Source organism: Nothoprocta perdicaria, unplaced genomic scaffold, assembly GCF_003342845.1.
Source record: "Nothoprocta perdicaria isolate Ctin4 unplaced genomic scaffold, notPer1 scaffold_194, whole genome shotgun sequence".
Lineage (NCBI taxonomy): Eukaryota > Metazoa > Chordata > Aves > Tinamiformes > Tinamidae > Nothoprocta > Nothoprocta perdicaria.
The window spans coordinates 527,179-541,598 of record NW_020455138.1 but is presented as its reverse complement, the minus strand read 5'-3'; the positions used below and the strand labels follow the sequence as shown (position 1 = coordinate 541,598).

At 33.9% G+C, this 14,420-nt stretch overlaps 1 long non-coding RNA gene across 1 annotated transcript; it reads left to right on the top strand.

Annotated features, from left to right (window-relative positions):
- Positions 1-1,492: 1,492 nt before the first annotated feature.
- Positions 1,493-4,431, top strand: LOC112945619. Its single transcript, XR_003249057.1, has 3 exons — positions 1,493-1,597; positions 1,713-1,805; positions 3,714-4,431. It is a non-coding gene; the product is annotated as an uncharacterized LOC112945619 (long non-coding RNA).
- Positions 4,432-14,420: the final 9,989 nt, after the last annotated feature.

The window sequence follows — 14,420 nt, the reverse complement described above, 5'->3', positions numbered from 1 at the left end:
TTTTTTTTTTTTTTTTTTTTTTTTTTTTTTTTTTTTTTTTTTTTTTTTTAACAGAATAGTGTCCTTGAATGCAAATCTGTTCTACTACTGACAGTTTTAGAGCAGAAATACTGGGTTGGAAATATCACCAGGTACAAATCCAATTCCATGCTTTCTTAAATGAAAGAAACACAGTTTCCTTGTTACTTTTAATTAAAGGGAAGGAGAAAAGAGTCTAATTTCTTCTTTCCTTTGAAGTTAATTTTCACACCTTTCTGATAGTATAATTAAATTCATGTCACTTTAAGCGAATAACTTAAATCAATAAATTAGTTTTATAATAATCCAGTATCCCTTGAGCCTCACGCTGATAATTATCACACAGCTCTTACAGCTTTGAGTTCAGTGAATGAAGTGTTTTGAATGATTTGTTATTCTTAAATTCATAAGAGATAAAAATGCATATTATGATGATTTTATGCTAATCAAAAAAAAAAGTATTTCTGTTTCATAGATGCCATAGAGATGGTAAGATGTATTCACTGCAGCTCCTTGTTCACAGAAAATGGCAGTGTTTTTTACTTCATTGAACTATAGATGAGGCATGTATGAAAGAATAAAGGAGAGCTCCTTGGAAAAAGCAAGTGGCTGGATTATCCCTGATAAAGTTACTTGAAAAAATAGTAGGTAAAGTTAGTTTAAAGGAGACTAGTGTGTCTTTTCTTATGCCTATTTTGGCGAGTTGCAGCTGACAGTATGTTAAGTGGATACGATGTTTGGTATCACTTGATTTGGAACAGTTTGCCACTTGGAAAGCAAAACACACAAATATTTGCTTGAGATGTTAGTCTTGACTCTGTAGCTTCTACTGCAGGCCCATGAGGGAACTGGAAGGAAAAAATATGTCTTCTGTAGGTTCATATCTAAGGTACAGGACCACCTATAATAGTAGTGCTTTGTTTGCCTATTGAATGTTTGCACAGCTGGAAGAAATTCTCTCTCTTGGAACTTTTGAATGATTGATTCATTTTCACTCAAAGCAGTGAAGATATGCATTTTAGTGAATTTGTAGTGTCTGCATGTGTGTGTGTGTATATATATCTATATATATAGTCTTGTAAGTATATAAATAATAAAAGTAATATGTAGTAATTAGGAAAAAAAAGTCCAGTTATAAGCCAACTGGTTATAAAATACCAAAATTAGTCTCTGTCCTCTGTGGTTTTGACTTTGATACTGCTTCTGCTTGTCCATGTTAATCTGTAAGCTCTTCGACTGCAGAGCACATATTGTGGAATGCTAAGTATATGGTCAATATTACCAAAAATGAAACAGTTCATTGTAGTTCGGCTAATCCCTGTGAAACCATGTCAATTTATAGAATGGGGGCCACATTTCACTTGTTGTAGGCCCCGAGCCATTGTGAGTCAATACATCGAGATTTTCCAGAGAGAATAAGATTTGCTGGTCGTCTCCAACTGCATTTGCTTTTTCATCAGATTTATGCCATTAAACATATTGGTTCTGTGACTGAACACAGACCAGMGTGCTCATCGTTACAGTTAGTACTGCAGAGATGTGATATGCGAGTGATGGACTTCAGAGTTCTTGGTGTCAAGTAAGAAAAAGGTTTTTTTTCTGTATAAAAGTACACACAGCCTTACTGGAATGAAAAGGGAGCCATATTCTACCCACGAATAAAAGCCTACAACAAAGCTTATCTCTTCTACCAGGTGTCACTTTGAAGCATACATACTAATGAATATACTGGAACTAAATCGTGAGAGAAATGGTTGAACAGGAGCTTGAAGGAGTGATTGCCAAAGGTAATTAAAGTTCTTAAGGTTGCTTAGTAGTACATCTCGTAAAGTATTTGAAAAGTGAAATTGTTCATYTATTACCATTTGTTGAGAAAATCACTGCATTCAGATTGCTGCATTTTTGTCCCCTATGTCTTTGGTTAGTCTATCACCAAAATAATGCAGGCAAATAAGAGAAAAAGTTTATACTACCCGTTACCACAGTTTAATAACTAGCATATAAATATAGTTGTAGCTATCAGATAATGTCATCAATGCGACAGATAATGTAATCACAATACTTTTCTCACTTTGCCCATTCCAGTTTACTGATAGGAACTTTTTTTTGTCATTCATCTTTTATTATTTGCTATTAGTATTATCACAGCTCAGCTCTCTTTGAATGATAAGGTTGCTAGTTTTTAATTAAGATGAAATTTAGAGTAATCAAAACCTTGTTAAATTATAGGCTTCTGGTTTTTAGTATGGGGAGGGGGGAAAAGGGCTACTAAAGGAGGCTAAACAAACAAACAAGACCCTCAAAAGTACATATTCGTACCCAGAGAAAAGATTATTAGATTTTGTTTGAATGCTTTCTGCCCTGATCAATAGTAGCCCTTAGTTTATTTCATCTTTTTTTTCTCTCTACTTTTTTACAATATTTTCAAAAGTAACATAACTTTTAAAAGTAAGAAAAAGGGTTAAAAACACAGAAAAACATATCCTGAAGAGTGGGGAAAAGACTTTCCTTTTCCAGCTGCTCTAAATAAAATTCTGCCCCCATATACCGTTTTGTTTAAAGATGTTATAGTTCAGAGAACTATAGTTCAGAGAACTATATTTCCTGAGAAATCAGAGAAACTTCTTATTTCCTTTGCAAAATGAAGTTCTTAAAATTTTGTGCTTAATATTTATAGGAATGATTATTTGGTTATGAAAGGTGGAAATTTTTGATTCTATTTCTGTTGCTCCCAAGTGATCTTCAACTGCCTTTACTGTTTATTTTTATCTTTTTAATTTTTTTTTTTTGTGAAGCCTGATTGGGTCTTGCTCATCAAAAGCAAATATTTGGATTGTTTTGTGGCAAATTCTTTACCAGGTACTTATTCGTACTGGATTACCAATAACTTTTTAAATTTACTTATGTAAGTCTGATTTGTCTGAGTTTGATAAGCCACTTGATCTATTGCCATAATGCTATTAGAAGGTAGTGATGCATTCAGAAGTGTATGCTACTGGGATTTCAGGAAGGAGAAAACAAAAGAACCAGGAGTTATATGAGAAGGGTTACCCAGAAAATGATTGACAGAYGATATTAAAAAAATAAGGCTAAGAAATATTTCTTTCCCCAAATTTTTAATGATATTATCCTGATTTTGAAGATAYTTGGCTACTTTCTTTGACAATTCCATAACATTTTTTTAAAAAAAAAAGCCTTAAGATTTCCGTCAGCAAAATTTCCCTTTGATATTTGAGAAAGCTCTCTGAATCTTAATTGGCTTGTGATAGCAAAGTCTGAAAAATTACATGGGTAGTGGGCACAGAGGTGCAGTATCTTACMTGCCTAATGTTGTGCTGTCAAATGTATATTATCAAGAACAACTTTTTYGCCATTTACAAGGGAAAGGAATGTTTCAAAGACAGGCTAATGGCAAGCAAGCTGTGTACAATATTAGTCAAATTRTGAAATTGCTGCAGTAATAATGGTATTACTTACTAGCACGTGAACACAGTAACTTTCTTCAGTACGCTAGGGAATGAATTATATTCCTTTGCTGCACCTCCTACCTCTTCCAACTCGAGTGTCTGTAAATACCAAAACCTGCTTGCTTGGAAGTAATTCATGTTCAAAATTAATTCTCTATAGTAGTATCTGACAAGTGAATGTGGATTTGATAGACTCTATTTATTATAACTTGTATAATTTTTTTTCAGGTCAGCAGTTTTGCCTGTGCCAGTGCAGCCCTTGGGAAGGGTTTCACAATCAGGAAGATTGATTAGGCATATGGCAGAATAGCACAGCTATTGAATTCCTTTCCCTCAACTTCAGCTGAGGCGAGAAGAAAAGCGCTTTAATTCCAGCAATTATCTAGTTTTAATTGAGAATGGTAAAGGGATTGCAAAGTGTGTTTTTTATTCTTGTTACACTTAATTCTTGCGCATGTTATGTTTGCCTTAYTGTCACGTGTGGTGATTTGTAAGGAGCTTTGGTGTCTGTCTGGCTCTACTGCAAATCATTAGCAGTTGCTTAGCAGGAGTTGGTAGTGTCACCTTATCATGATGTGCCTTTGGACTGAAAATCCAGCAGCTGGATTCAAATAGATGAAAGAGAAGAGAGAGTGTTAGCTAAGAATCGGTATGGAAAATGTAGCAGGAATTCTAGTTAGTACTGTTATCTTCCTAAAAATTCCTGTTCTTCATCATTTCCTTAAATTCTCTGCTGTAAAGTGTTAGTAATGAAACACGGCTCATAATTTATATACTCTGTAAGATCCTTGGATCTATGAATGTTGCATTTGTTTACCCGAGGCTTTCCGATGTTGTTTTAGCGCTTTGGCGTGGGAAAGAGCTATTTCTCACTGCAGGTGGATGATTCGAATGAACTGCAGTTTGTAAACAATCAGGTGTATGTTTTTTCTAGTGGCAAGCTATCTTTATTGGTGGTCAGCTATAGTTCTGAGGGGAGAGTTCTATAGTAAATATATATATAAAAATACATATTTGTTACAATCAACTCAGTTTTCTCTAAGCAGATTGTCTGATTTGTCAGTTAAGCATAACATATATGCAGGAGCACTTGAGTCCCTACTGAGCTCTGGATCTGGCAGATTTTGAGCCATTTCAAAGATATCTGTAGTGGCTCCAGAGTTGTGTAGAATATACTTCATATCTTCATCTTGCTCCTTCTTTGACTAAGTCTGTCAACCATCAGAAAAACTGGCCTATGCAATACAAGAAAATRTAAATTTTCTCTACAGTAAATTTTCTTTCACAGTAGATAAAACTGTGCAGACATTGCTATTCCTTTGTAYGTATTTACATTTTTCTATTTATAAGTATGACTACTGTTTATTGTGTTGGATCTAGTCGTGGATCAAAAGCAAAAAGTACACTAGGGAATTGTAAAAACACAATACAAGGAGGGAGGAAGAGAACTGTCTCAACAAGCTTTCAGTCTATACAGGCAGAAGAGCTGGCAGGTAGCTATAAACAGGTGGAGAAACACAAGAAGTCAATGAGAAAATATTTGTAAGAATAAGAGATCTTATTGGCAGCAGCCTCACCTTGGTCAATTTTTGGCATAGAAAAATAGAGTTTTAAGGGCAATAAAGGAACATGAGGTTTCTGGAGAGCTTTTCTTACTCATGGGAAATATTAAGGAGRAAAGCACAAAGATTTTAAAACAATCAATATGAATTGGGCAATGRAATAGGTTGTCAAGAGTAGATGCTAGGCAATAATCAAAGACTAAGTAGAAAATAAGTAGTGAAGGGCCTTGAAAAGAAAAGCAAGTAAAAAGATATTAGTTTAGACATGGAGAACAATTTCATAAGTAGAAGCCAAACTGAAGAATAAAACTGAAATTTCAAACAGCTACAGAATATATCCTTACTTAAAAATAAAGGAAATTCTTACTTAAAAATAAAAGAAATAAAATCTTAAAAATGAAAGAAATAGTAATGGAGGAGACGCAAGAATTATCTAGTTGATGCAATCCAATTGGATTTCCAAAACACATTCCACCAAGTTCTTGATCAAAGAATTCTAGGGAAAATAAACAATGGYAGTATAAAAAGCAAACTTCCTGAAGAGATAAATATTTAAAAAGTAGAAAACAGCATGTAGGGGTAAATAGTCAGCCCTTTCAGTAGAGAAAGGCTTCCTGAGCTCTAGCAATCTGCACTGGAGTATTTACTTAACATTTTCATAAATTGCTTGCAAAAGGAAGTGAGCTATGAGGAGAAAAAATTCCTGATGATACTGAGTTATTCAGATAATAAAGACAAGAGTTGAGTATGGAAAATTGTAAGAAAACCTTACAAATCTGTGTTGTGTAGTACAGTGACTGATAAGTTCAATGTGGATAGTTATAAAGCAGTGTAAATGGTGAAAAATAAATTTAATTTCACATATAGAATGAGGGCTGTTGTAATTCAGTACTGGTACCTTGGAATCTCGTTAGATAGCTCTCTGAAAGTATTAGCAATAATAAATAATATGCAGAAAACCAAATTTAGTGCTAGGAATTATTAGGAATGGAATAGAGAAGAGTATTTTGTATTATAGAAATTCATGCCTGGTCTGCACATATGCTTCTGAAAAAAAAAATATAAAAGAACCTGAAAAGTTTTAGAAAAATGATAGGAATGACTAAATATTTCCATTCATGGAATGACAAAACTCCAGTCTTCCGAACAAGAACTGTGGTATAATATTTAGTATGTTACCAAAGAAGCTGGTTACCAACCAATTGTTCACTGTCTGCTTGAAGGAGTGTACAAGGAAGTTTGGAAAGAGCTTGAYATCACAGAGGGTGAAATCTTGAAACAGGAAGTTCTCTGAGAAGGTGTTCTCATTAGACACATCAAGGGAAGGGGGGAAAAAAGAGGATCAAGTATTTCATACAAGAGGATGCATATACACACTTGAATTACATGAATTTGTTCATCTTGTATTTTAAATATCTGATTCTATTTTTCTGATTATGACTTTAGTTTTAAAAATGTGGATATTTTTAACAAAATCCCAAGACCTAATCTGCATACATAATTTAGTCAGAATGATTAGACCTTTCTATTTTCTAGACCTGGGAAATGTTCCCTTTATAGTCTAAATTTAATGGACGAAAAAGTGTTATAAAACTTTAAATGAGTTTGGCAATATCCTTCAAAGCACATCAAATGTTTGATTCTTTCAGAGCAAATATGAAGGTCACATTTAATAAAAACAGCTTTTCTATCAAATGTCAACCTGTTTTCAAGGCATAAATTGCTGCAATCAATATAGCAGATCTTTCCTGCTTTCTGACCCTCATACATAATCTAAGCACAAATTTTGGTGTACTTTAATCAACAAACAGAATAAATGCAAAACGACTTGTCCTGGGTGACTCAAACTTGTGTGATAATGAACTGTAGTGTATGTATGAGTCATTGTTCAGAATTTGTTATCAACAATGGGACTTGCTTGCTCAGATGAAAACCTGTCTTCGTCTTATAAACATCTTCAGCAAACAAATCTCACTGTGCAGTGTTTTGGCAACATATACCTACCAGCATTTTTGAACATATAGGAAATATGCATGCTTACTTTAAGAGTATTTTTTAGGTGTCTAAAATGTAAGTACAAGTTGAGTGACTGTTAGACATCCAAAATTAAAATAATTACCTAAAGAGTAACTTCATTACTAGTTTGATGGAAATGACATGAAAATACAGTGAGAAATGTTTGCAGTGGTCTTGACACATGCAACAAACCGAAAGACAAATATATGTGCCATATAATTACAGAGGCTATTTGTAATCCAAAAATTAAACAGAAGTGTGATGTGGAAAGAAGAGAGCAAGAGGAAGATGAAGACTTTGTCACAACTAACTGCAGATCCTTGCTGAAAGTCTGTGAAAGGTAGGAGAGATGCCTSTAAAGTTATTTGTAGGACAAGAGGCAATAAAATGAGTAGGATTGTATGTTCAAGGTATTATTGGACAAGTCAGTATCCTATTGTTACAGCTCCCTAACGATGACCCTGTGAAAGAATTTGACAACTTCGTTCTTTATTTTTATTGTAAGGTTCATAAAAACAGGAGTAATTTTTAAAAAACAATTAAAATTTTATCAAATTAAAACTCAAAGACAAAGTCTTTAGTACTTTTGATTAAATTTTGGCAGCAGTTCCTTTCTCTCACTGAATACTCTGAAAGGCCAGATAGATACATTGCTTTGAAACTATTGAAATGCTACTTGATAGTCAATGAACTTGACTTTTTTCTTCCATCAGCTTCAGTGGTGAAGCAGCTGTGTGTGGTTGGTTAGCCTGTGTATCCATCCCAGGCTGCCTTTGGCACAGTATGTGCAAGTGCATACACTACTGATCACATAAATGTTTCTTTTTATTACCAGTTTACTGATAATATTTATTACTCATAACTGGTAAGGCCTCACCTGGAATAATATTTCTAATTTGGGATACCCCCCAAGAGGCGAGATCTTGGAGGAAAACAGAGGAAATGATCTGAAAAAAAAAAAAAATAAATAAAAAAAAATTAAAGTTTGGCTTAGGCGGTATTAAGGACTGTGGAAAAACTGGGCCAGATAGTTTAGGAAGCTTGTTGAGACTTCAGCCATGGAGGTTTTTAAGGACATGTTTTAAGGACAAGTGGACGGTCTAGATGTTGTCTTGACTCTTTTACTCCACTTGTCTATGGTTCTGTGACACTGGATGAGTTGTTTCTTGCTGGTTATGCTTCATCAAAGTGTAAACTCACATGATTTGGGAAAGGACCGGTGAATTTGCCTGGTGCCTCACATACTGCATTCGTACTGCATATATCTGTAAAATGTCTAGTTCATTGAAGTAGTTAGGCTATGTTTGTCTGAAATGTAATTGAAGGCACTAAAATACCATTTCTGACATTTTCAGAGACTTTCTGCTGTTTTAAAGCACATTTTCATACAAGAACTCCTATTAGCARTTTCTCTCTCTTCTCCAGACTAATTAAAATAAGTCCTTTGGGACTGTTTCCAATGAGATTTTCAGTGTTATAAGTAGGAGAGATCTGTATTCCTTAGGACTTTTTCTTATCCAAAATTTGCTTATTTTTTGAAGAACTACTTCAGATGCCTTTGGAGATAAAAATGGATATAAAAGTCATTGCAGGTTAGAGGTCCAGTGCTTTAAGCACACTTAATTTTAATCTCTAGGTTATTTAATCTTAGATTCTACAGGGGAATCCTGTTTGGTTTTCAGCTTTGGATATAGAGATAACATGTCATCCTTATACTATTAATAGCCAAYGTAAATGTAAAATAAAGTAATAATGGAAAACATCCAAGAGAAATAAGATTTTGAAAAATGTCAAGTTTAGAACTTCTGATCTTTAAACAGGTTTTAGATTTTCTGGGTAAAAATGATTGACTTACTAGATAAGCCCTGGCAAGCAAAGCTTATTTTTAATAATAGTTCTCCAGCAATGAGGTCTTTAAAAGGGGGAGGTGAATAAACCTTTTATTTTTTTAGTGGCAGTACTTACTAAATCTCCTTCTTCCTGGTATTCCAGGATCAACAACTCAATGTTGATGTGTTTCCTTCAATAAGGATAGCAAACTTTTACTTCTAGAGTGAAATTTTTGCTTTTTGGCTTTTCAATGTGGTTCAAATGATAAGGTCCACATAATCTCTACTTTAAGATTTATTGGGTACATTTTGTCAACTTGAAAGCAGTTTAACTGCCTGTTCCTGAAAAATTGATTATGTCAAGGATTCTCTGTCAGTGGGCACATAGAAATAAGAGACTTYCTATTACATATTTGTCATCTTTCTTCCTTCAAATTCTGTCATTGATTCCTATTTTTCCAGCAACACATGAGAATGCAGAGGAAGGAGGTAGTGAATTATGCTCAGGTGGTCATTGTGTTAGAATCTGAAAATACAAGTTGCAAAAGGAATAAACTCTGAAAGCATTAAGCTCTCTCTCCATTATGTTAGCTCTAACTGAAAGCACTGAAATGGTTGCAGTAAATAATCTTTTTTTCCTTATATCCTTCAAGCACCTCTGAAAATTTATTTGGAAATGGGGTATACAAATCTTTCTAAGCTTAATTTAAAGCTGTCATTAAGTAGAACTCTAAAAATTATATGTATATATGTTTATATATAAAAGGCCTATTTCCAGTGGACAGATTGTCTTATCTGATTTATTATTTGCAAAGAATGTAGTAAGAAAGCTCAAATATAGTGTGGAAGAACTTAGTAACTTGCACAAGATTCTTTATTGTCTGCTTCTAGAAATTATTTTACCTGCTATGTTTACTTTAAGATGGAAATTTATTCTTTACCTGCTCTAATACAACARTCATGGTAAACAAAATGAAATTTGCTGAAACTCAAAGTTTGACTGAATAGCAAATTAATTAACAGTAAATAACTTGGGCAAAATGAAATGATAGCAAGCCATGCCCTTTGAAATGACAGCACTGTATGATCATTACCTAAATAATTTTTATTTCATGCAAAGTTTTATTTAGAGATGGTTGGGCAAAGTATATCTAAAAGTACAGGCAATAAGATACTTTGGACTATTCTTCAGTTTGTTGGCACAATATATCATAGATAATACATAGTATTTGTTAAGTTATTTTTTTAAAAAGTAATAGAGGTGAGACTTAAATTGCTTCTTTCATAAGATGTAACTAGGAAGTGCAGATGAATTTAGAAGAGAGTTAAAACAAAATGACTTGTCTTAGTTCAGCAAATCACATTTATAGAACAGCATTTTTGCATTTTAGAGCCTGTTTTTTTTAGCATTGCCAGTCCTATTTGAAGATGAAAGCAAATCTCAGGGCTCTAGAGTCTTTCCTGAGAAGGAAATTCTACTACGCGATTAGTACCTTTTTTTTTTTTTTTTTTTTCCCCGATCCATAGCAAAAATAAACTATTTAGTACATTCCCCCTCTCAGGACTGGAAAGCATTTTTTTTAGAGAATAACCAAGTTCCCTTTCTTTTTAAAGCTTAAAACATAATCAAGTTCTTAAAATACATTTTTTTTTCATTCCCAAGGAATGTTATCAGTCTGACAACCTGTCCCAGGACTGCATGTCATAGTACTTTTTCATGTCTAGGAGAGATCCAAAATGGGAGAAGTAATATTGGTTTACTTCCTAGATCTTCTGTTGCTTCTCTGTGAGCACTTCTATTCCTCAGTTAGCAGATTTACTTTCCCTGTTCCTTTGTATAAAGTGTGCAAGGTCTGATTTAAGAAGCTTCATTGTTATTCTTCAAGAGCTAGCATACTGAATTAAAATGGCATTGCACTGTACTTCAAATTTTCTTTCTTCCCATTCCTCTCTGTGTTGTGTTCCCCTGATTGAATTATTTCTTTAGTTTTTGTCTCTGGATTGTGAATCTATTGCCTTTCCTTTTATATAGGTAATGTAATGAAGTACTTGTCCAGAAGAATATATTCCTTAGTAAGAAGAGCTCCTGCTGACATGAAGGGGACGAATTTCGAGGAAATGCTACAAACTTGATAAAACTGAAGTAAAGCCAATGTAGAAGGGAGAAATTGAATGTCAGAATTCATTTTCGTTTATGCCTCAAAGCATCTAAATGCAGGTTGGGCAAAGGAAACTTCCTCCCATTATCAAAACTGTCTCTTCTTCCRTTGTTCTGCTGTTTGGGATTACTTTTTTCCCTTCATTAATATAAACTGCTAATCTGTCTGGCATCAGTAATCTAAAATTGTTATATCAGTCCTCAAACCCAGGAAAATCATTTTCCTTTACTTGTATGGCATAATCACCTAGAAAAAAAATCTCAAGGAAATTTAGTTCTTAGATATTCCCATCTTTAAGGAATATATTTTCTTAGTATATTTCTTTAGAGTCAAGATCCTGGTACATGTTTATTCATTTGTTGTTTGTTTTCCAGTATGCACTTTCCACCAGTCTCCACTGACTTACAGCTTCCTTGTAAGCTGGCATGTACCTGCATGAAATGGTTATACCCCTACCAACCTCTCTGCGATGCTTAGTTTTAAAATTAATTAAACCCTCTGAAATCAGCCTTGGTGTAGTTTGCAAAGAACAGTGCTATTTAGAGAGCATATGCAAGAGGCAGGTACCAAACTATTCTGAGCCATCTCTGAAATATACTTCTGATGATATGATTACATTTATGATAGGATGATGATTATTTACTTATGATATGATTATTTGCGCAGCACCTGTTATATTTGTTACTGCTGATATCATGAGGATGAAAACTGAGGTACTGATGACAGATGATGTTAGTGAATAGAAAAGTGATCTGTATTTAGAGTTTTGAGCTATTCAGCACTTAATGCTAGTGGAAGGCTGATCACAGAGAAAAAAAATTGTTTGTGACTACTGATGTAATGTGACCATTTTACAAATAGCATAATGCCTGTCAGTAGGCAGGAAGTGAAGCCTCTTGCTTTTGAGATGAGGAGGGTGTTTGRAAACTAATCATCCCACAGGTAAATTATAATGAAGTTTTCAGTTATACCCTTGAATTATCCTCTTTTGTGTTTCAGGATTAGCTTGTCCACTGGTATGTACAAATCTTGTGGCACTTTAGAAATGATAAGAACTTAATAGTAAAGTATCCAAGATTAGATAAGATCATTTAACATGAGCTTCTGTACCAATTATTAGAGAWCTTCTGTCATTTTACTGGTCTGTCTTGGCATTTCAGGTTGCAGATGAGTTACTAGTTGCTGATTATATGACATGTTGCCAGCATATCTCCTTTATCATTACTTTCATAAACTTTTTACGCAATCAGATCTGACTATTAGTCATTGTAAGTAGTTCAGATATTGGAGGTAAAATGTCTTACCATGATTACACAGGAATGTTTTTGATTTTTTGAGTCTCTGTAAATGAAAATTACACGCTGATATTATTGAAGTAGACTGAAGTAATTGGCCAGAAAATATCTATTCATAATGGCTTTTTCRGCCATAGCACCTGTAGGATCCTACTGATGACTATTCTAAGTAAATATTAGAATGGAAACTTAAATGTTAATGAGTTTTCCCTTTCTTCAGATCTGAGATCCATCATGCTGGCACACAAGGATTAATGATGCATCAAGTGATAAAACATAAATACCTTTGCGGGATAAAACATTAATGCTTGTAAATAAAAGCCTAAAAGCATAGTCAGAAAAGGTCAGAGCACTATTAAAAAAAAAAAAAAAAAAAAAATTAGTAGGGGTGGCTGTGTGACTTCGAAAATGACCTTGTTTGGTGTGGAGCAAGATATGCTCTGAAGAGGACTTAGCCTGCCCTCACGTCTATCCCGCATATAAGTAATGTGATATAACTTGCCATTTGAAAATTGTCTATGTATTATTTCTTTCACTCATTTTGTAGTGTAGTTGTACTCTGATATCTATTTTTTTGCTGATGTATAAGCATATGCATATATAGTTATTCACTAAATTGAAATGTGGTGTGGTGAGTTCAGGTTTTCTCAGTCCCCATTGGCTCACTGCTAGCTATGACCAATGCACAGTTATAAGGGAAAGGAAAAGAGAAAGAAGAACTTGATGCAAATAATTATTTTGATGTATAAAGAAGTATTTCCAAGTATAAAGGATGTTGATGCTATTGGTGACAGTGCTTTGGGGGATTTCTTTTATGAGGAAAGGTAATTTCATTTCCTCAGTGCTGGTTTTTGCCTCATGCTACATACTTATCAGTGAGGATATGATAGTGACATAAAAATAACTTGCTTAATTTTAATAATCTTTAATAATTAAATGTCAGAAATAATAAAGAACACTAACACAAAATGTTTTGCACAGAATGAATGCCATGTCACAATCAGAGTTAAGGAAATGAAGGACTGGAAGTGTGGTTTTAGTGACTTATAGTTTCTTTAGAAAAGGAAGGAGTTTTTTATTTCAGAAAATATTATGTAGAGGTACTGCTAGTACCTCTACATCAACATCTATTTTGGATTGAAAATGTAAAGGTATTATTGGTCATGCCTAGTTGGAGTGCAGTCACATAGCAAACAATTATTTGGATAAAACTACTGAAAGTCCCCTACAATACGTAATGCCTATTACCTCCTAATAGGCTTTCAGATTATGAGATCAGGTCAAGATTGGTCAAAAGTAAAATTTCTCAAGTGTCTATAATGTTACATTCTAACTTGCTGTCTAGATCTTTTCATATTGCGCTGTCTGTTGRTAATGTAGGCATGATTTATATTTGCTTTGCCAAGACATGAGACAAGTTTGTTCAATCCTTTCTCGTGAAGAAGATGCTAGAGGAGGAGAAATTAAAGTTTGTTCTTAGGCTAGATGCATGGGATAGATGAGAATTCAACAACTACTGGAAATGCCTGAAGAAAAAAAATTATGATTGTATACGGGAAATTATCACATTGTCACATATATCAGATGCGGGGGAGGAAAACAAAAACAAAACAAAAACCCCAACAACATCTTAAGCATTCCATGTAGGTGGAGACATCTTTGTATGGAGAAATTTAATTGCAGAGAAAATCATTGACTGAGAAAGTGAAAGTTGTAAGTTAATTTGTATAGAAGAGATTATGAAATGTAAATACTCATTTTCAGGAAAGGAGCTTGTGTTTACAGTGGAATACAAATTATAGACATTAGAAAACAGATTTTGATACAGCTGAGGAAAAATCTCATGAGAGAATACTGAAGATACCGTATTTCAGATGAGATGAAAGTTACTAAGACTGTGCACAACTGCTGAATTTCCCAATGCAAATAAAAATTAGGAAGCATAGTGAATAACCATCCTGGCTATGTCAAGGTTGCTCCAGTGAAAGCCAGAAAATGAAAATGGGAAGAGCAGTAACATATTTCTCTAGAGCAAAGTATGMAAGGATTTCAAAGGTATCTAATGAGATGCAAA